Source organism: Chroicocephalus ridibundus, chromosome 1, assembly GCF_963924245.1.
Source record: "Chroicocephalus ridibundus chromosome 1, bChrRid1.1, whole genome shotgun sequence".
Lineage (NCBI taxonomy): Eukaryota > Metazoa > Chordata > Aves > Charadriiformes > Laridae > Chroicocephalus > Chroicocephalus ridibundus.
Window position 1 is genome coordinate 111384640 of NC_086284.1, and position 21259 is coordinate 111405898.

The 21259-nt window shown below is 42.8% G+C and overlaps 1 protein-coding gene across 2 annotated transcripts in view; it reads left to right on the plus strand.

Annotated features, from left to right (window-relative positions):
• The window catches only part of NRIP1 (nuclear receptor interacting protein 1), a 174667-nt gene extending 154609 nt beyond the window's left edge, over window positions 1-20058 (plus strand). For both annotated transcript variants that reach the window (XR_010072691.1, XR_010072692.1), the window contains exon 3: window positions 19440-20058. The gene's annotated coding sequence lies outside the window, so the exon portion shown is untranslated. The remainder of the gene's footprint in view (window positions 1-19439) is intronic.
• The last annotated feature ends 1201 nt before the right edge of the window (window positions 20059-21259 follow it).

A 21259-nucleotide genomic window follows, 5' to 3' on the forward strand; every position in this document is an offset into this window, starting at 1 on the left:
GTTTCTGCCTAGTTCCATTTTTGTATCTACCAGTTTGGACCAAGGGGATACAGAAATTTTTGGCAGTACATAGAGCATGGGCTGCGGAAGTAGCAGACAGTTTTCCAGGTCCCTACTATATTCACGTTACCCTGCATTAATGGTGCAGCTGTGCCAGTGTCACCCTTTGAGCATGTGCCCAGTTGGCCCAAAGCAAACATGATTATACTGGAGCTGAGATGGTGCTGTCTGTTTTGATGTGGAATTTGGCTGCCTGTGGCATGGAGTCCTGTGTTTTGCAGGAAAGCAGAGGATTCAGCATATGATATGAAACTCTTGACAACTGTCAAAACATCTGTAGGGCAGGGCAGTGCTCCTTGTTTTTGAGGAGCTATGCTGGATGCTTGGAGTTTGGTCTCCTCTTCTGCTTGATGCACTATTGCATGTATTTTTCTGAACTGGGAACGAAGAGGGGAAGAACGGGATGAATGAGGACAGCACCCACGGGACTAAATCCAGTCCATGGAGTGAGGAACCAGATCAGAAAGTGGTGAAGCACAGAGACCTCTGTCCAGAAAGAGACAGCTACAGAAGTAGTTTGGTCAAAGGAGTGTTTGGAAAGATGCTTTTTTCTATCTAGTATGCAAATTCCTGGTGTTACCTGGGGCTTGGCAAGGATTAAAGGAGATGCCACAAAGGGACCCTGCTGACCACAGCTGCAACTGCTGTTCAGTGGGGTGGGGGATACACAGTGGCCATCTGGGTAAGATGGTAGGTAGTATCCTGAGCCTGGAGGGGATGGTGACTGGGTTGGGCTTGCCGAAAGAGTCCAGGATAAGATGGAGATGCTGAAAATGACCTTGGGAGGAGTATTGTGGTACCAGGATGCCTTGCTTTAACCTCTATAAAAGCAGAAGTCCCTGTTTCTTATGTTTTCTTTTTCCATAGGGGAAGTTACAGCTGCTACATCATCATGCTTATTCAAGTTCAGCAGCAATCACTGCAGCCTGCCTGCCATGAGCAAGGGTTGCTCTTGCCACGGTATTTGGAAATACATGGCGTAGATCTCTATTACTATCAGGTGGTGCCTGCAGCCTGTCATGACTGGTTGTATTTCCTACCACCATCCTCACCAGGAGAAGGGGGATGGTCCCCAATTTACAATAGAGGAACCCTGGGTTTGCATTGTACTTGACTGTGGGGTTCCATGAGATTTCAGGTGGGACATATGGCCATACTGCATGTCAGGATTTCTGTGTTAAATAGACCAGAAAAGACTTCTCCTTGTTTTAGGGAGACTTTAATGCCAGTCGAATATCAACTGTACATGTACCCGAGATAGACAGAGTATCATTGGTCCTCGATCAAGTTTTGGTGTGTTAAAAGGCAGAGCGTGCAATTTAGCCTTCCCATTTACCTAAATGTGAAGATTTCCATCAGATGGGAAAACACCTGGGGATGATGGAACTGTTATGACCTGGTAACCTGTCTGTCAGAAATGTCTTTGGAAGTGACGGATCACAAAGTAAAAGGTAAATTCCACAACTCTGGTCTCTTTTGCTTCCTATCTGCATCGGTTATTTAAATCACACTCTCTAACCCTGCCCCTGCTTTGGTCATCTCACCTGGGACCTTTGAGTAAAACTAGGTTAAAATGTACTTGCAAGAGAAATATTTTGGAAGTATAACTCAATTACAATGCATTAAATAAGCAAGTTTAAAAGACAATGAGGGTGAAGAAAATGGAAGAAAGATTTCTGAAGTCAGAGAGTAACCTCAGTGGAAGTAGGGCACTGGCTATGATTTGTACCTGGAACCTGTGAAAGCTGACCCCAGGCTTGCGATTGTGTAGCAGGTCTAACCCCTAATAGGCTTGGACAAGTAAATAAGTCCTTGCAGCAGTGAAAGTGCCTTATTGCGACTATGCTTGTGGGAGCCTGATGACAGTGTTTTTTCTCAGCTGGGCCACACCTCAGTGTGTTTTCCTCAACATAAAGCTCCTTCACTTAGGCTTAGTTCCAGTGTTCAAGATTTCAGTGTATTTTTAGCATGTTGTTTGTTTATCATCTGCCATATATTTCTCATATCAACAGCAGGGCAAGTTAAACATGGGGTCTTATGTCTGAAGTAGATTTTCTTGAAGAACACAAACATAAACAGTGCTTATACACGCTCTGATTAGGTTTTTTTGTGAGGGAAGAGGGACTTTTCTAGGAAGAATAAAAAAGTAGACCATCTTTAAAGCTGTCTGTGTCTCCAGCTAATCCAAAATGTTTGGATTTATATGCAAAACAAGGAATTTTGGTGCAGGGGATTATTTTAGCGTTTCTTTCTGTGGAGAGAAACGTGAATGAGTGTGTGTACATAAATGCACGCAGAAGATGGGTTCAATGACTCATGCAGACAGAAGAAAAATTAAAAAAGCTGACAATGCAAGGGCTGGGTTTTTTTTTTTAAAACGGTAGGGGTGTATAGTGAGCATTCTTGTAGAGTAGCCATTATTTATTAAGTAGAGACAGAGTGAGCGGAGCTATACAAAAATATAATGAGACATGCTTCAAGGAATTTGCAGCCTATTACAAACTCAGAAAAAACACTGCAGGCACATAAAGTACATTAAGTGCTGGTACAAGTTAGCAGTAGTGAAGGAATCTGGCTGAGGTCATTGTTGAAAAGTATTGTGAAAAGAGTAAGTCTGGAGGAGGAGGAGAGGGGAAAGTCATCCGAGGTGAAATTCTTTGGAAGACTTAAGTGGACCTGGCACCGGCTCCTCAGCATGGGGTGGATTTTATCCTTGACGCTGTGGAAAGATGACTTCCCATTTGAAGAGGCTGTAGATGAGAGGAGGAGAAAAGGGAAACAGGTTAAACTGGAGGGAAAGGTATTATGGTGGGACTTGAAGGCTACTTTTGAAGGTAATGAGGGGAAGATGAGAGCAGGAAGGGAAAGAGGGAAGAATTTGGACGTGTACAATTACAAGATAACAACTGAGCTTGGTTTGTAGCTCATCAAGAAACACTAGTCACAGATGGTACTGAGCTGATTTTCAGGAGTTGAGTCAAGCCAGATCATTCAATATCTTATGAAATTTACAAAAATGGTAAATAAGAGTAGACGAGGAGGAAGATTTGTTTAACTGATAGATTTGCTACCTCTGCATTGGTATTCCTTATTTCAAGAGGGAGTGTGTTGTTTCTTAACTTGAAACACGAAAGATTATCTCTGGATTGTGTCATGGAGGTAATCAGAAAAGGTGTGAGAACCCTTAAAAAAAAATTTCTATCAACCCAGAAATAAGTATGAGGAAAAAAAATGAAGAAGATCAAAAGGGGCATGAGAAAGAAGTTACTTATTAAATCACCCAGAGAGAAAAAAAGGAAAACCCCACTTGTTTAATACATTAAGAAATCTGAAATATGCATGGAGGTGTTTGGCTAAAAGCTCTGATGTTCTTGGAAATGCTGCTGTGTCCACGCCAACTCCTTTTGCAGCTCGTGTGGGTACGTCTGCGCAGCCACAGCGGCAGAGCCGTGCTGGGCTGTGCAGACATGCTCTCAGCGCTTTGCAGGAGACTGGCCTTGAGGTTTTAGCAGAGAAGTGAAGCGTCATCTGGATCTGAAAAATGAGCAGTAGCGAGGTGAAAACAGGAAAGGCTGTGCGGAGAGAGCTGACTCCGAGTCCCTGCATGCTCCCTTTGTTTATACTTAGTGGCTTTTAACTAGCACAGAAGTATAGTCTGGTGTGTGGGTCGTCCCTGCGCTGCAACCCGAGGCTAGTCTTTGCTTAGTTAAAGGTTAGTGCTGACAACGCTATCTTATCACTGCAAGCTGAAAAAACTGTAATATTTTTTTCCTAGTAGCGAATTTTAGTGAATTTTCCTGATTTCTGGTTTCAAGGGACAAGAAAATAACAAATTACGGCTGATATAGCATAGCTATTGGGAGGGTTTGAAACCAGCCATGGTTTTATACAGTTTGATGAAGCAGATGACCTTACCTGCTCTCTAATTAATTTGCAGAAGAACCTACCTACACCTTCTCTTGTTCCATAATATTACTGTGCGCTCGTTGGGGCTGCACACATAGAGTGGAGCCAAACAGCTAGAGGTAGAAGATGAGCCTGGTTGTTCTCTACAACAAACTGTGGAGAGAAGGGGCAGATGGTCTTTCTTCAAGTCTTAAGATCATAAATTTCAAGAAGGAATTCTTTGTCCTTTTTATAAAGTACCTAGGAACAGCTTCTGGTCTTGGATCTGTTAAGCTATGAATGCCTAGCTTTTGCTTTTCCAAAGTGAAAACAAAGCAGGCTTGTTTCTTTTGGGTGTGATCTTTGGCTCTCCTTTGGTGTAACTTAATGAGCGTTGGTAACATCTCACCTCTGCAGACTGACCTCACTTACCTTTTTTGTGGACACCATTGAGACTTAGACTAAACAACACTGCATTTAGGTATAAACGTAGGTGAACTGCGTGTTGTTCCCCAGATATCTGATTATGTATTTAGGGGGATTTGCCCTTACCTTCAGTTTCTACATTCCTCAACTCCTTGATTTGGAGCAGGGATTCTGGAGTTTATGGCCTCCTGCATTTATTTCGTAACAGGGCAGAATCATTTTAAGTCAGTGAATTCAACCATCCTGACAAAAAAATTTGCTTTTTCCAGCTGTCTTTCATAGGCTTCTTAGACATTTTCCAGGGATGTTCAGAGTCCCTATGGTCCTAGTTGAAAAATGTCTGCTGTTGAGAGACGGTCTCTAAAGATTATTCATGTACGATGAGTAAAAGATGCAGGAATTCTTGAAATGAAGTACTTTGAAACAATTACAATTTCATGGTATGCCAGGTGACTTCTCACCTATTTAGCCTGTTAGTTAGTGTGAGCATACCTTCTGTGTGTCTCCTCAGCAAAATCTGTTTAGAACAACCCACACAGATCTGGAAACACAAACGTGCACTTTGGGGAAAAAAAATGCAACTGTGGACTGCTGCCCCTGCCAGATTACAGGAGTTTATTGCTCTTAGGGGAAAGCTTAATAGTCTGTTAATTGAGAAGACAGAAGATCTTTTACACTTGGCTGCACGCTATTATTAGGAGCATAGCAATAAAGGGAGCAAACCTTAGCCTACATATTCAAGAAAATTTTGCAAAATAAGTTTAATGAGATAGTGATGGATTATCTGTGCTACAATGTGCATGGATCTCCGCAGAGCACAAGAGGGCTAATAGTAATAAAAGCACTGATTACAGACAGGGATTTTGCTGATCTTTATTATTGCCATGGCCAAGATGAAGTTGCCTAAGCAAGCATTGTGTGAGGGGCAGCGCTGTGAGAAGAACTGCAATGTTTCTGGTGCTTCTGACTTAATCCACAGGTTGCAGAGTTGCAACTCCATGATAACCATGGCAGTGTGGAGCCAGGCCTAGCTTGCAGAAATTCGCCAATTTATCCAAAATCTCACCACTCTCAAAACTTTGAATCCAGGCTGCTAGATCGGAGTGAACATTGAGTTCCTTGAAGGTACAGAACAGTTCGTTCCAAGGTTTTGCTCGCTTTGTATGCAGGCGAAACTGCTGCTTTTCAGAGTGTGATCTGATGGTACTGTGATTCACGCATAGTAGCACTGGTACCATGACAACTCCAAACTCAGCCGTGCTTGTGAATTTCAACCTCAACTCCCAGTGCCAGCCCCAACTTTTATAATTCCCATGGTTTAGTTTGGTTTTGTTGTTTTGTTTTGTTTAAATGGTACAGGGTCACTCTGAATTGCTTCTATGGATTTTAATGCAAGTTGTTTCTGTCCCGACTTAAACAGAGAAAAGCACACTTAGCATTAAACTTGCAAACACTTCTGGGTCTCACAATTTTATACCTAAGTAAATTATGGCTCTGTAAACAAGAAATTATTTGATAAAATGTAGTGATAGGATGAGGGGTAATGACTTCAAACTGGAAGAGGGTAGATTTAGATTAGATACCAGGAAGAAATTTTTTACTGTGAGGGTGGTGAGGCAGTGGAACAGGTTGCCCAGAGAAGCTGTGGATGCCCCATCCCTGGAAGAGTTGAAGGCCAGGCTGGATGGGGCTTTGAGCAGCCTGGTCTAGTGGGAGGTGTCCCTGCCCAGGGCAGGGGGTTGGAACTAGGTGATCTTTAAGGTCCCTTCTGACCAAAACCGTTCTATGATTTTATGATTGCGATTGATTCTTATCAACTTAAAAGAGGTCAGGCATGCAACCATGCTGCCAGTATGAAGTCTATGAAATTTAGATCCCGGGCATGCTTCTGAGTAGCTCCTGGCGTTTGCATGTGGCTTTGCCCGGGCAGCTGCCTGAGCCCATGTCTCCATTCCAGGTAGATGCAGAGGTCTCTTGCAAAAGAAACTGTGGGCTTTTGAATCTGCATATCTAAATCCAGTACGTTTCCAATGGATCCGCATCATATAGCATATGGGAGAAGATTATTTTAAAGCAATGTTTAGAGTGACTGCACCGGGGAACATAGCAAGCATGCAAACGTTGTGAAGCAAGAGTAATATTTCTTTTTATGTTTGTACATTTCTTGTCACTGTGATTTACAGATGCTACCACAGGCTTTTTTATTATTTTTTTTTGGTTTTGCACCCAGCAGTGTAAGTTAATTTCAGTACAAATACTCTTGTCCTGTCCTTTGGGTGTCTGCTACAGGAGAGAAGCTCACCCTCTAGGGGTCATTACACTAACACATGGGGCATACAGCAGTCTTTCCCCCAAAATTTGAGCAACACCTGTGTTTTATTCAGGCCATCATCTGTTTTTGTAGACAAGCAATTGGTTCCAGTGCAGAAGGCGAAGTTTCTGGGGCAGAGCCGTAGGAAGGCACAGCACCGGGCTCTGTCTCCCTGTGGGGGAGAGCTGGCAGCTGGCCAGCTCCTGCCCCACGCTGCCCTTTTGGGAAGCCGTCTCTCCGAGGGAGCGCGGTGGGCATGCATTTGTAACCTGCGTATTTTTAAAACTTTGCGGTTTGCTGAAGAAACTCTGTTTAAGCCCCCGATTTAAAAAAGAAAAAAATCAGGGCTGCTGCGCAGGAAGGGTTGGCGTCTGGCGTGATGCAACAGTTACGCTGTAAGGAGCTTTTGGTGGCTGACACACTGGAGCTGACACGGCTTTTACCAGGAGGGGAATTTTAAGTGATGAAAACTTATTATTAACTCCTACATCTGCAAGCACGTGGGTGTAGCTTGAAGCACAGGAGCTGGCTCTGTTGCTGTACAGAGTTTGTCTTGTCTGACAGGTTATACACCTGGTTGAGTTCTTGCTGACCCTAAATTTCCAGTATTTTCTTCCATTCAGTTGTTTTTTTTAAAAAATCCATGCAATTGGGGCTGTTGCAACAATCTGTTTCTGGTGTAGGTGACCACTTTCCAGCAGGCAGGCACAGCACTCGGGAGGGCAGGGCCCTATCGGCCCCTCGGCACCATCCCCACCTGGCCGGGCCAGGCCACAGGTGCCAGCACCATGGCGGACCTCTCCCTGTCCCCCTCATGGCAGGGCCCATCCTGAGCTCCCTAGTTCAAGACAAGGAACTACTGGAGAGAGTCCAGCAGAGGGCTACAAAGATGATCAAGGGAATGGCGCACCTCTCTTAGGAGGAAAAGTTGAGCCACCTGGGTCTGTTTAGCCTGGAGAAGAAAAGACTGAGAGGGGATCTCATCAACACTTATAAATAGCTAAAGGGCGGGTGTCAAGAGGATGGGGTCAGACTCTTTTCAGTGGTGCCCAGAGACAGGACAAGGGGCAACGGGCACAAACTGGAACTCAGGAAATTCCATCTTGACATGAGGAAAAACGTCTTTCCTTTGAGGGTGGCAGAGCACTGGAACAGGCTGCCCAGAGAGGTGGTGGAGTCTCCGTCTCTGGAGACATTCAAAACCCACCTGGATGTGTTCCTGTGCAACCTGCTCTGGGTGAACATGCTCTGGCAGGGGGGTTGGACTAGATGATCTCCAGAGGTCTCTTCCAACCCCTACCACTCTGTGAGTCTGTGATCTGACCCCACAGTGGCCGTGGGGGCTGGGGTTGCCTCCGAGCCACCCTTGCTCCCTACAGAGGCGGTGGGACCTGCCGGGACCTGCCAGAGAGGGTGGCCCAGGCCATGTCCCCAGCAGCCCTGTGCCCTGGCAGGCGCAGGGAAAAATAACATCTGTCAAGCTCTATGGTGAGGCGCTTTTCCTTGCTTAGGAGGAGCAGAGGGCAGGGGCCCAGGCAGTATGTCTGGTGGTGGTATCTGAGAGTGCTGGAAGATGCATGGAATTTGCTTGCAAGACTTGCACCATCCACTGATGTCTTTTTCTAAATCCTGAAAGTGGTGAAAAAAGTAACAACCCCAAGATGAAGAAGAACTTTCCAAACCTTTATTTCAAACGCATTTTTAAAAAATGCAGCAGATCTATTGTGTCTTATGATGAGTGCTGACTAGCCTGAAGTCTCCTGATAGAAATTCTGTCAGCTTTGCCAAGAGCTGAGATTATTTTGGGCTCGTCCGGATCATGTCAAACCCGTTCGCACCCTCTTGTTCTGGCACCGAGCATACCGATGTGCTGCTCCGGCTGGGTCATGCTGTTGCCCTGACCAGGTCAGGTATGATGCAGACGTAAAAATAAAGCAGGTGCCCAGTGTGGGAATGTGCTGCAGCTGCCATTTCCTCCCAAATCCTCCTATCCTGAGAGCAGGAGAGAGAGGTTCACCGTGCCACCCTCAGGAGAGCGCTTCCGGGGGCCAGAGCTCACAGGGGCACTTGGAGGTTGATCAGAAAGTAGGGCATGGGGCTTGAGGAGGTTGGTTCTGCTGATGGTGGCTCTTCTCTGCCGACAACTTGATAAAATCTCGCAGCCAGCTGAATCGCCACCGACACCATGTCTTTAGGTCTTGCTAGGACAAAACTGAATACTGAGGCTAGTACGGTATCTCTGCTGTGCCCAGATCTTAACAGAGTTGAGGTAATCTGAGGCAACCTGATGACTGCTAGAGCTGCCACAGAGAAATCTGGAGTAAGACGCTATCGAAATACAGGAAATGGTACACAAGCTGATACTGGCTTTCTGACCAAAGGTTTCACTGCCCTTCGCTCCGCAAGAGTGAGGGGTGATGTGTGGGGTCTAGAGAAATGGCAATACAGGGAGGAATCTCGGTCACTCCACAAACCAAGTGATTGACTGAGAGTGAAATGTGCCCAATGAAGAGAGGGGAAGTTTCTGTGTCTGAAACTGCTGTTCTTTTTTCACATTGGTGAAACTTCAGTCTGCACAACTGTGTTTGCAGAGAAGCATGAAAATTCCTTGCAAGAAAAACTTGTGATAACAGTTGGTGTGCTTCACAGACCAGATACGCCGACAGACAGCTCCCAGGAAGTGAATGGGAGCACAGCACAAGAATATTAACATCTGCCCACCAGGAACAGAGCACTGGGGCCGCGTTTTCCAACAACTGACAGAGGCTGGGCAGCTGCCTTTGAATGTGGAGCCCTCAAAGATTTGCATCTCTCCTCTGCAATTTGACAGCCCAGTCGTGTGTGATACTGCTGGTGGCTAATCTTTCCCCATACACTTGGTTTCCATTGCTGCAAACTAACTGGGTGCTCTGATAGCCTGCCAACTGTTAGAATTTTAAGGAAACAAACGAAAAATTTGCAATTATTCTTTTTTTGCATGTTTTAATACGTTCAGTTGTGGAAGTACTTAACTGCATAATGCCCCAGATGTCTGAAGGTCTCCTGGGTATGAGAGTATGCATTGGTGATATTGTAGTTTGGGACAGTGCTTTTTGTGTGCATTAGGAACAACTACAATTAGTAACGGAAATTTAGGACAGGAAACCACCTACCTAGAGAAGAGACTGACTACAGACAGAGCCATGCTCAATAGTTCTGAAAACCAAGCAATATTTAACATCCAGATAAAATGAAGATAAGTCTGAAACTCAGCCACTCAAAAAGCAAGTTAAAGTAGGTCAGTGAGTTTAGACCCAGCACTGCAGTTTGAATAGCTCACAGAAAGTATCTGCATATTTTTCAAAACATAGGCACTGCCTAAAGCCATTGCTTTGCAGCAGATCCAGAAGTCGACTGAACATCCAAAAGTCTGATCCAAGACCTTCCAATGCTGCAATAACATAGAAAATGAGACTAAATCATCATGCTTTTTTAAGAAGCATTCAGTCAGGGAAAAAAAATTTAAAAGGGTTAAGCTTCAGCTGACCCACGCCCTACTTCTCCTATGAGCTTACTAGGAACGGCGGTAGGAATACACCCCTGTGAGAGCAAGCCAAGCATGAAGCTTGGTTTTGGACTTCGCGTCTTACCGTTGTGCCCCACTTTGAGGTTTGTGTGGGTGCCCTAATCCTTCCCTGCAGCTCAGTCCTGCCCACCATGGGCTGCTTCATGCAAGGGCAGAGCCTACCTACAGCCTAGGCTACCAAAAACCTCCCTGCACGTGACAAGGTTGATTCAGTGTTAGAGCGTGGAGAAGAAAAGGTAGCAAGCATTCAGCTTCTCACAGGCAACGTAGGTTAGTACCTTGGAGATAATGCCTCTCTGAGATCCCAGCAGGGCACCCAGAAATACAGTAGGCCAGGGCAGTCCTATCAGAAACAATGGTACCGGTTGCTGTTAGGAAAGCATGTAGCAGGATCACTGTTTCCACACATGGGTCCAGTGCTAGTAATAAAAATGGAGTTAATGTTAATTTGCTATTGGGGAAGAGCAGCAGCACTGGCCAGTTACTGGGGCTGGCAGGTGACTTCTCTCTTTTTGGGTTGGTATTTCTTCTCTCCTGAAAACATGGAAACTTCTGTTTCTGGCGTGCTGTTTCTCTGCAGGTTTTCAGCCCAAAACAAGAGCGTTGGTTTAAAAAAAAAGTAAAAAAAAAAAAAAGAGAAAAAACCCAACCCAGAATAAAGTGACACCATGTAGCTGGCTAGAATCCTTAATCTCTCTTGATAGCACAGGAAAGCTTGTACAGACTTTCACAGTGAATGACTCAGGTTGGTATTTAAATTTATTTGAGAAGAAATCAACCTAAAAATATAAGTGAAGACTGATGCAGTTTTCTAGGTTAGGTCTGCCTTATTTAGTGAGCCTCATTACATGTTCAATGACATAAAACCAGGTGGCAGTTGACACACTAAACCAGTCTAAACAGGTCACAGTCTGCTCCAATGTCAATCATTTGCCTGGGGTCAGGAAGTAAAAGTAGGCCATGACTTCATTTCTAAAAACATCAGATTCAGTTTTGTTCCTTGTTAGTTTTGGTCAACTCTCGTGTTGAAATACAGCGGTCACATGCATCCCGTGTAAGTAGCTGAACCTGAGACTGTATCTTCAGTAGGAAGCCACTGTACCGGTTTGCTGCTGCTCCTCACTGTGCAGTGTCCACCCCTTCCTTTTTCTGGCTGCTGAAAGGGTGGTTGTTTATTATCCCTCCTGCCTCGAGCAAAAATCATTTCAAATTTCACAGAACAGCTCTATTAAACAGCTCGCTCTGTGTATGCCAAAGGTATACACAGTCACAAAATACACTTACTGGGATAAAAGTCATAGCTAATAGACTGGCATCATGATCTTTCCTTTGGTGCAGCTCTGGTGATTTACGTCAGCTGATTGGTACCTCTGCTGCCTCTCTTTTCAGTTAGCAGGGTAATTACAATAATATACCTTTTTGCTAAAATAGAGTTTTCTGAAAATATATCCTATACAGCAGCCAGCCAAAAGCTGATGCTGTGTGAAAGGAGAGCTTTTGTAAGACTGCATTTTCTATGAAACAAAGGCATAGATTTATTTCAATGGACAGTACTTAATTGTGCAATCCTACCAGGTTCATTTCATGGTTTCCTATCTCAAAATAGTTACTCCATAGGAAAAAAATTAATATTCCTTGAAGTGTCAAAACCCAAAGTCACAGAATCGCAGAATCACAAGAATGGTAGGGGGTGGAAGGGACCTCTGGAGATCATCTAGTCCAACCCCGCTGCCAAAGCAGGGTCACCTAGAGCAGGTTGCACAGGAATGCGTCCAGGGAGGGTTTTGAATGTCTCCAGAGATGGAGACTCCCCCACCTCTCTGGGCAGCCTGTGACAGTGCTCTGCCACCCTCAAAGGAAAGACGTTTTTCCTTGTGTTGAGATGGAATTTCGTGAGTTCCAGTTTGTGCCCGTTGCCCCTTGTCCTGTCTCTGGGCACCACTGAAAAGCGTCTGGCTCCATCCTCTTGACACCTCTTGATCCCCTCTCAGTCTTCTCCAGGCTAAATAGACCCAGGTGTCTCAGTCTTTCCTCATAAGAGAGATGCTATTAATACAGCATTTCACTTTCTTTTCACCTCTGAGCCACTTGTAAGGCCTGGAATTAAAGAGCAGGCTTCTCCTTTTCAGTTTCATGTTCAAGTGCAGTGAAAGCAGTGGTAGGTCAGCAGAGAATTGGCCTGAGATTTTTCCACTGGGGACATACCTCAGTCTGGGTTTCTTTTAGTATGCAGCACCACTTTCCCCGTGTGATACTTCATCATGTCAGTGATGCTTTTACCAGGTATTCTGGAGGCTTTAGTAATAAAAATATAGGCAACTGCTGAATCAAGTGAAAATTCATCACAATCCTTTTAGATAGGATGCTGAAGAACCCTTGACACAAGTCCTCTGGTGATAAATTTCTATTGTGTATTAAATAAAATTACTTAGAATCATATTCCAATTTTTAATTCCAGGCAGCTATGTGGATCATCAACATTCCTAAAGGATCTGAGGTAAATTCAATTACTGAGAAATGTTTCACCTGCTATAGAAAAGTTGAGTGGTGTGCATTACATTATTAGATGTTTGTTTATTGATTTCTGAGGAGTTATCCTGTTATAGTTTTTTAATCCTGCTAAAGACTGCCTCAAGTTTTTGAAAAACACTTTGAGTCTGAACAACCATATTGAAGGAGCGATTTATTTGGCCTTAGTGTGAGAAAAAAAAATCAGCATTTTTAAATCTGTCACCAGTTGAAAACTAAGATTTAAATTTGACAAGGAACAAATCTGGATTAAGTATTTTAGATGTACTTCTCAATAGAAAAGAGTGAAGAAGCAGAAAATTCTGAGAGACAGTTCATGGATGGAAAAAAATATTGCTGTGCAAATGTTAGGAGAGAAATTTGCTGGAAACCAAGATGCAAGCTTTCCAAACTCTGATATGTATGGTAGCATAAACTGGATTTTAATGTTATGTTCCATTAATTGTTACCTATATCAGAATTCTGTGTGGATCAGGAAATTCAGTATAATATGAAAAGAGTTCAGCATATATATAGTTGGTGTGTTGGAAAAGTAGTTTCGTTCATATAGAGTGACCTGAGAGCCCCCAGTAGAAATGCCACGTACTCTTGCTGTTACTAGGCAGGCACACCTGGGTTGACTTCAGCAGATTTGCAGCTTCTGTTGGCTATGGAGATACTAACTTCTTTCCCAAAACTGCTGCTGTTGAGAGATGCGTGAGCTGTATCGTGTATCTCAAGTCAGTACCCAGTTAGAGACAGCTGCTTGCTGGGGTGGGCAGAAGGAGAGAAAGGGCTCCTCAGGTCCTAGGCTTCAACTACGGCTGACAGAAAGTGGCTGAGTAAGGCCTTTGAGTTATGACTGTGAGTCTGGATGCGATGAGTCCTGTGCTGCTTAGTCCTAGGGCAGTTTTCATCCAAAAAGTCACTGTGCACGGGCTTTCCACAAAGGATTTTAAATAATTGCATGTCGCCTGCTGCAGAATGGGATACAAGAGTGACATCTCCTCTTCCCTGTTTCCAGCAAAAGAAACTCTTGGTCAAACCCAAGATCACTTCATTTAGCCACCCATGTGGCTCTTCTGGCTCTCTCTTCTTGTGGCTGGTTCAAAGCACACCTGTACACACTAGAGACCAAACAAAAATGAATTCTCCAATTCCATATGTCTGAATGGAATCTTGAGACTGAGCAATAAGCAATTTAAAACAAAACCCAAATCCTGGGACCAAAGAAAGACACTTGTGCTTCACAGTTCTAGAAATACATTCTGATTTTGCGAAGCAACATAGTACTAGTGCTTGTCATTAGAAAATAAGTATCTGTTAAAAGAAAAGTACTTTTTAGACTTGTAGCTGACTTGCATGCTAAAGCTGGTTGTAAGAATATTTTGTGGGGACTGTAACCTAAAGTGGGATCGTTTTCCCAGTGGAATTGTTAATTACTCATTCTTCTTGTTTTCCTTCATAGGAACTCTCTCCAAGGTTATGTATTTTAGGATCGTAAGTGTAATTGTATCCTCAGAGCATATCAGTTCAGTTTATGTAGAGAGCATCGTGGCATGTGTCATATGAATTCACTGGTCAAATGCTATCTAATGCTGGTCTGCTTTATTTCAGATTATCAGTAGTTTGTAAGTGTAAGACCATGATCTTTGTTGTCAGTATATATCTAAAACAGAGACCGTCGAACTTCTTCCCAGAGTTATCCTGCTGTTGACAACATAGGCTCCTTAGTGATAGAAACAAAAACCGCTCTGTTTTGTTGAGTTTGTGGAAGGTCTGCAGAAATTAGTAGTGCTCTAAGTTTCAGAATAACTGGAAAATAATCAGTCATCTTCTATTTACAGAAGCACATTTTCTAGAATAGACCTGAGAACTCTGCCTTGTAGAGGCAGCTTAGCATTCAGCATTGAGAAATCAGTGTGGGTTTTAATAAGGTCTTTAATGAAACTGAAGGTTTGTGTTAACAGAGTGCCAGAGCTTCTCAAAGTATCTCAGCTGTATATGTTTTCAATGTAAAGTATTATTGGCTTGAATATAATGAACGTATAAGGAGGAAAGATGTTCTACTGAAAAATCTGTTTCTGACTTCAAAGAAACTTAAACAGAAGATGTAGAAAACATTAGGTCACTGATCGTTTTCTCCAGAGCCCTTAGAAGTCAATAGGAATTGCCGGATTGGATGCAATAAACCACAGCAAATGTGAAAGCTTGGTATGAAAATACCCTCATAAGCAAAGAGATATGATGTCTGATGGTTCTGGATGCCAGAAAATTACTTTCCATGGGGATTCTTAAAAGCATTACTTTTTCAACAAATAGATGTAAAAAATATTTCATGCTGTGTTTCATACCTGTTTTCCAGGGTCCGTGCAGCCCACTGATTCAACTAAGAGTGAGGAATTCTAACGTGTTCACACGTTTCTCTCAAAATTGTTAAGTCTTCAAGTAACTGAGAAAGTTATTAAGTTTAAGTTACTTTTATGTATTCAGATAGTCTCCTGAAACTCATTATGACTGTGGGCAAGTTACTGTAACTGCTATTGGGCCAGGTTGCTGTTTATTTCAGTTCACATTGTGTTAGACTTTCATTTCTAGAACTGGTTCAAACCTGTGTATTTTGATAAAAGCAGTAGTGAAATCTCCAATTAAGCAAAGGGGCTGAAATAACCAAGATTTACAATGATAGAGGAGCGTAGGAACGCTTCCTTCTTGTAATATTTTGCTGTAGTGAGTTTTATTAACATTTTATTTCCCTGTTGTAGCCAGGTGATACTGGTTATCTGCTGCACAGTATAAATTAAACAGCAGCTGGTTGGTTCTCACATTATTCTGTAGATGTCTTCAGTATAGGTATTTCAAAATTCAGCCTGGTATATCACTTTCCATATGTTTCACACTGAATTCTCAGGAGAAGAATGTCTGCTTTCGCCTAGATACTTCCAGTCACACCTTCCTGGTATGGAAAGTCCTGGTTCATACTTTAATCACAAATGTACCTTTTCTAGATCTCCACAAGCATTGGCATTTGCTGTTCTTCTTATAGCTGCCTGCCATTTGTTCACTGGCATTATCAATATGGGTGAAAATAAGAAAATCTTCAGACAAAAAAAAATAAAAGGATTTGCCACTGTTTGAAAGATTCTATCGTAAGCCAAGGTCATAGCAAAATACCTCAAGTAAGCCTGATGCATAAAATATCTAGCAAGTACCCTGTATACTAGGGGAAAATGCAATCTCATTTTTTTCTTTAAAAAAAAAAAAAAGAGAAAAGAAAAAAAATAGAGAGATATTTTTAGTGTTTACAGGTTACTTTTGCCCTGATTAGCCATAGCTCTTACTAGACTTATTGGAGGCACCCAGTAAGATCTCATTTATCAGGATTAGAGGTGAAAACTTAGAAAATGGAGGATTATAATAAGGTCAGCAGCAAAAGGCCAGAAGTACCTTCATGCTTCCCGGGCAGTGGGGTAGTGAGCCATGCTGTGCAGGTGGTAGGGGCAAATACTTATTTCCCATTTGTTGTGCGGTATCAACACACTGATAGGTGCTGCGAAGCCTACAGGTTAAGGTTTCCTATTCAGCAGAATATGTAGTCTATCTGTGGCTGATATTTTTTCATGCTGCCTCATGTTTTTTGTGTACTTTGAAGACTGTTCATCCTAAGAGAGAAAACAAATTATGAAAATTTTCCTGGAAGGGTGATTCTTTTTCCCAGGGTTACCTACTCAATGGCACATTAGGGTGAAGAGGCAGTTGAACCATAGCAACTAATTTGCACACTGGTGAGTGAAGTGTTTGATTGTTTCTTGTCTGGCTGATGGACCTACTTACTCTGGCAGCCTCTTCATGACTGAGCATCTTCAATAGGGATCTCACCACTATCTACAGTAGGGAATAGAAAAATGTATAACATCCATTTTATATTTTACCTCATACGTATGGGAATCCAAAATTGTAGTTTCACTCATGAAAATGAGTACAAACCTGCTGTTCTGGCCTTCCTTAAAGAAACCCTGAGGGCATCAAGAGGCCTTAAGCGTCTTCACATGGGGCACCCACCCTCTCCCCATGGGCCTGGGAGCCCCATTCCACCTCTGTGTACCTGTACCTGTTTCCAGTCTTGTCCCTAGTCCAGTCTCCGTTTGCTCCTGGCAGGACCCCCCAGCCGGGCTCTGGCCCCAATCCAGCCCCTCACTGCCTCAGGGGTTGCCAATCAGTCCAGCTGCTGCCCCCAGTTCTGCCCGCTGCATTCAGGGGCTGGAGAGTGGGGGCTAAGGGCACCCTGGGCTGCATTAGGAGGAATGTTGCTAGCAGGTCAAGGGAGGTGACCCTTCCCCTCTGCTCAGCCCTGGCAAAGCCACACTTGGAGTGCTGAGTCCAGTTTTGGGCTCCCCAGTGCAAGTGAAAGATGGGTATACTGAAGAGAGTCCATCAAAGGGCCACTAAGAGGATTTATGGGGCTGGAGCCCTCTCCTGTGAGGAAAGGCTGAGAGGGCTGGGACTGTTCAGCTTAGAGAAGAGAAGGCTCAGGGGCACCTTGTCAATGTATTTAATTATCTGAAAGGAGGGTGTAAAGAAGACAGAGTCGTGCTCTTTTCAGTGGTGCCCAATAGCAGGACAAGAGGCAATGGGCACAAACTGAAACACAGGAGGCTCCATCTGAAAAGGAGAAGCTTTTTTACTGTGAGGGTGACATTGCACTGGTACAAGTTGCCCGTAGAAGTTGTAGAATCTCCATCCTTGGAGATATTAAAAAGTCTTCTGGACACGGTCCTGGGCAGCAGGCTCTAGACGGCCCTATGTGAGAGGAGGGGTTGGACCAGATGACTTCCAGACGCCCCTTCCAGCCTCAACCATTCTGTATAATTCTGTGTGGCAGGGCCCTGCCACTGCCCAGGTCATCCTGTCTCCTTGCTATCAGAGGGAAGCCCCCATGCCTGACATTGAACACAGTTTCTATTCTGTCTCAAGCCAGTGCATCTTAAAGATGCCTCACTTGCCTTATCCAAAAGACTGATCAGCTATATTAAAAACAGACATCAAGATGGGCCGATTAAAATTCTGAAGAGATTAAACAGACTCTGACTAGCACAGCTCACGTCTTAAACTTTACAAGAAGCAGGAACATTCTAAATCCTTGTGTTACATTACACCTTTGGGAAACGCAAGATGCATAGTAGAAAGGCAAGGCTGAGGACATGCATTCCTGTACTAATACATACAACACCAAATACATTTCTCCAAAGATCTCTGTATAGGGTCCCACCATTACTAGCTTTAACTCCTTTGACAGATCTTGGAGTAGCATTTTTTTATCTGAAAAAGAAGTTGACCTTGGCAATTGAATAAGGTCTTTAGTCATCCACCTCTCATCTCCTTCATGCAAGGATTAATGTGATCAAATGGAAATCTTACATATAATAATGCTACAAGAAGATATGTCCACGAGGATGGTGAGATAGCTGCTAGCATACTTACGTGTGGAAGCAGAAGGCTATTGTGTGTTGCCCTTTCAGTATTCACCCAAACGTGTGGAAAAGGAGAAGTGGTGGAAGACCTTAAGGATGCTTTAATTGCATAGCCATGGAAAAAAAAAAGAAATGTGATTGTCCATTATGTGAGTGCTGTCTGGCATCTTCCCCCAGTTTATACTCTTGACATTATTAATTCAGGTTTATCCTTCTGATAGTGATGTCTCATGAGCAGGCAGTTTCTGGACTGTGTGTGGTAACCCTTAGATAATTATGCTTAGACTGGCAAACCTAGGAAAAACAGAGAGGTTAGGAAGAATTCTCTACTAGATCTAGGATAAAAGATTCATCTTAGTCCAGTATTTTGGCTTGGAGTGGCTATTAGTGCATGTTTAAGGGTTATTGTAAGAGGGAAAGCATACATTACTACTTCTCCCAGTATGTCCTCAGCTTCTGTCAATCAGCATCTTAGTATTTCTTGGAATCAGAATTCATACTTTAAGTGTTACTAATTAGACTAAACTATTCAATTTTCTTGTTCAAGACTGGGTGATCTGCAAGTCCTCAGCAATCCAGGCTGTTCTGATAGACTCTATAACCTCATCTATTCCTTTCATAATGACATAGAAGCCCATAATTCTCCATTTTAGAGTACTTTTTTTTTTCTCCCAGTAGAATCAAACAAGGCTCTATACTTGCACCTGGCCTATTCATATTTCTGTCCTTGGCAATGCGTCCCAGAGCATGACAAAGGAATGCACCTTCGCTAGAGAACTGAAGGTCACCAGCTTAACTTCCGCAGAGTGAGACCCCAGCTCAGGGAGGAACCATCCAGAAGTCTTCATTCATTGATGACTGCAGGATTGCGTGCCTATTCACTGGAAGTCATCAGACTGTCCTCAGTTGCCTTGCTGTCATCCAGAGATATTTGTCTTACCATTAGTATATGGAAGACAGAGGTCACTGTATGAGCTGACCCAAGGCAGTTATTCAGCTTTTTCACAGCCACAGTTGATGAAACAAGGTTTCAAGTGATTGACATGTTTACCTTGGTAGCACTCTCTCCAGGTCAACAAAAATTGAGGATGCAACATCTCTTTGCTTTTGGGGAGAGAGCTTATTTTGATCATCAGCAAAATCATATTTGGAATGAAGGATGTATCCAATGTTCTGCTGAGGCTCTGATGTTTATTTCTGCTCTTTTCCACAGGTGCTGCTCTGGGATGGTGTACGGTAAACACCCAGCAGTCAAACAGCTCCATCAGTGCTGCTAATGCCAAATTTTGGATGTCCACTAGCATAGCTTTGTAACAAACACTGAGCTTCTAACTTGCAGAAACTTTACATGTATCAAAACTGCCACGGCGCGGTCCCTTCTGGGCTTGCAGCATCTTCAAACTTGTCTTTTTCCACAACTTGTTAGTATAAAGAGCCTTGACGATGATGCTTGAATTTTTTAAGGACACCCTGAAAATCTTTAGCCAATTTGGTAAGATTAAAACCACTGAGTATTAGGAAAAGACTTTGAATTCAGGTATCTCCATCAAATCTTTTGAATGGAGCCTCAGTCTCTGTGATGAAGGACCCAGCCAAGCCATTGGCCAGAAAAGAAGAAAGGCTAATCAAAGAGAAACCATAATAATGTTCTGTCACCTAAAAATTGCATTTTCACCCTGTAACTGCTTATGTAACCCATACCTGCTTATCCCACACTGGCTCGTGTTGTTGTTATTGTATGTATAGATGGTGAAAGTGAAAACAACTAGAGCTGCTGGCAAACAGTGATTGTCAGTTCTGTTGGACAACTAATAAAATATTGGTTAAGCTCCATGACAGAAACAAAACCAAAATCGGTGTAAACCTTCTTAATGTTTACAGCCCTTGTATTGTTAAACTTTGGAAGTTTGGGTTTGTTTTCACACAGTATGTCCCTTGAAATAAAGATAAATAATAATTTAAAAAAAAAGTGGTAGCACTTCGTTTTCCGTGTCAAGAATGGTCTTTTCTGATTTTCATTTTTCTCAGTCATTAAATTAGAAGTATTGCAGTTGATCTATCTCTCAGTCTATGAAATTTCAGAAATGAAGCTTATTCAGTTGCAGGACCCTGTTGCATCAGCAGAGACAATGGCAGTACAGTAGTATCTCTTCTTTGCCTGTAACATGATTCCTGGGCTTGATCTGTAGCTCACTGAAGATAAATGGAGAATGCCCGCTGAGTTTATTCAGACCTGAACAGGGATCTGAATTAAACTCAATGCACAGAGAAAGATAAGACGTTATTATTTTTTTTTATCCACAGAACTTGAAATTCTTCTAGCAGCTTTGCCCACTGAGTCGTCACTTCTCATTTAGCAGTTTTTAGATGCACAGCGTCAGTAAGAATATAATTTATTTTATCATTACTGGTTTAATTGCTTAGATTATGATGCTTCTTAATGTGAATGCAGAGAGTGTAGTTACAAACTTTCTCAATATATTTCACAATATTTCACAAAAGCTTAACATGTATTTCATGTGTTAGAGACAACTAGGCTGAATGTATATTTTTCCTACCTGAGTAACTTCCGAGTAGTTTGTGAGAAGAGATACAAAGGTGAAGTTAGAATCTGTAAAATACCATGACATAAAACCCCCAAGATCCTCATCACAAAGAAGTTGAGCCTTACATTTTTGATGCATGTCTAAATTCTATAATGATTTAGAGTCTACACATTTGAAAATGCCTAGAAGACTGTATCAGCACCTTATCAGTTTCAGTGCATCCAATGTTTTGCTTAAATGTGTCTGCCTCAGTTGATATTCTGCCTAAAGGCCTATAGAGTAGTTTTACATTTGGAACAAGTTCTAAAATTTAAATCAGGAAAAGACCTTTGCTGCATTTTCTATCAACTTTAGCGAAAGTCTACAGAAGAAATGATATAACCTGGATTCATGGTTGCAAAAGGATTAATAGCAATATTTTGTATTCAAGAGAGATTGGTGTTATATAATGTTTCAAAGCTGCTGAACAAAGCAACTTGATAATGGA